The 1,932-nt window shown below is 39.8% G+C and overlaps 1 long non-coding RNA gene across 1 annotated transcript; it reads left to right on the plus strand.

Annotated features, from left to right (window-relative positions):
* Positions 1–1,686, plus strand: LOC135081028 (uncharacterized). Its single transcript, XR_010259103.1, has 3 exons — positions 1–88; positions 1,031–1,105; positions 1,551–1,686. It is a non-coding gene; the product is annotated as an uncharacterized LOC135081028 (long non-coding RNA).
* Positions 1,687–1,932: the final 246 nt, after the last annotated feature.

Below are 1,932 nucleotides of genomic sequence, written 5' to 3' on the forward strand. Positions count from 1 at the left end.
CTTGCATCTGGGAAGGTATAGTCAACTGCTGGACTTGCTAACCACCAGTCTTCAGTCACCATGCCCGCCCCCTGTGAACCGTGCAAAGGTAAGCTACTAGGCTAATAGACAATTTTGTTATTATAGTATGTTAGGAAGCGAAATAGCGACTCAAACAGAACAGAACTGTCACATCACTTCACTTTGTACTTACAAATCAAAGGTAGCTTTACATGTGTAGTTGAACATTTTCAGTATCATTGTATTGTTGTAAGTTAAGTGTATTGTCTAGGATACTGGATAAACATTTCTTCTTTATTTCTAAATATAGACAGTTTGGTATCAATGTTTATTTGGTTTTACATTGATGCTCGTACTTATTCCATTAACATTTTGCTCTCCACGCATGTGAACCTCCATGTCAGGCAACCATCATTAAAATAATTTATATTCATACGTGCCGAAAGTACATAGTGTTTAGCACAAATGAGAAATAAATAGTCCTTCAACAACACCGTTCCAATCAGAATTGAAGAATTGACAAAGAAATATAACTAGAGACAATGTAATGAAACGCATTTAACCTCCAAGATTAGGTACCGCTTGTTATCCAATCATTATGTCGAAAAAATCTTTTCCGCTATAAAACATGAAGCAGCAAAAAGAATTTCACCAGTCCCTCTTGGGCTGCCAAATGATAATAAAGATACTTTTTATGATAAAGCAGCAATGTATCCACAAATATGACCGTATTTTGAAGTAATTACTTTATGAACAAAGGAAGGAATCTCCAAGGTATTTTACGAAAACGCACGAAAGGTCAAATACCTTTGCCTACAACAATATTGTTTCACTAACGCGTAACGTTACAATTTGTTTACAACAAAACAAATGAGTGATTTATGTCAAGGACAGGGTTTTAAAAAGAAATTGAAACAACAAAAAATGAAAGATGTCACTTTCGAACAAACGCAACGCAATACGGTTTTTCATTTTGCTCTCTTCGTATCGAATTATTAGAGAATCAATTTGGAATATTTTGACGTTTCAGATTCCTGCAAGGACGGGTCTTGCAAAGACGACTGCTCCTGCAAGGATAAGGGCTGCAACGACTGCTCATCCACAGGTAACATCAATTTTTACCGTTCCAGTCATAATTTAGTGGCATTAATTACTACCAATCTCCTTGCATGGAGTAATATAGAATTTGATAATGAAAAAAAAAATACTTCGGAAGTTACGGCTAAACATTTAACGTCATTAGTAATTATGGCTAGTCAAAGGCCTTATGTTAGTTTGAATTCATATTATGATAAGATTAGCCATTGCCATAAACCCACCCCTCCAACAATCCACACTGGGCCTGCGTGGTGTGGTGGTGTACTTATCTGGCATAATCTATATGGGCTTATACGCTGATGTGGGGAGTATAACGGCTTTTTTATCAACAAGTTTTTGTTCTATAGCTAAATCAGCAGCAGCCTTAATAATAAACCTTTGAAAACCCTCAAGTGGTACTAAATCACTCCCTTTTACGTGCACTGACTGAGGAACCATATTGTTTCTTCCAGGCGGCTGCTGCTAAGCCGACATGGAGGCGTCCCGCCGGCGCGCGCGCCGCCCGTCGCTGTGCGCGCGCGTGTCGGCGCTGCTCGAGGTGTGCTTCCCCGTCGCCTTCTCCGCCGTCTTCTTCGTCACCATCATGCTGTTCTACTGCCTCATATAAACATATGAAATAAACGCGCGTTGATGTTAAAGATTGCTTTTGATTGTTGCCTCTGAACTGTCAGTCTATTTAAAAAAACTATTAATATGTAGTCCCATTCACCCCTCGCGGTCTCGTGGTAGAAACATCCTTGTGTTACGATTGGGTTCACCACAATATAGTCCAGCCGCGCCGAACCTGCGTTCTTCGAATGTCAATTAGGCCAGTGCACCCCCAATACTACTGGG

The sequence above is a fragment of the Ostrinia nubilalis genome, chromosome 19 (assembly GCF_963855985.1).
Source record: "Ostrinia nubilalis chromosome 19, ilOstNubi1.1, whole genome shotgun sequence".
In the NCBI taxonomy this organism is placed as follows: Eukaryota; Metazoa; Arthropoda; class Insecta; order Lepidoptera; family Crambidae; genus Ostrinia; species Ostrinia nubilalis.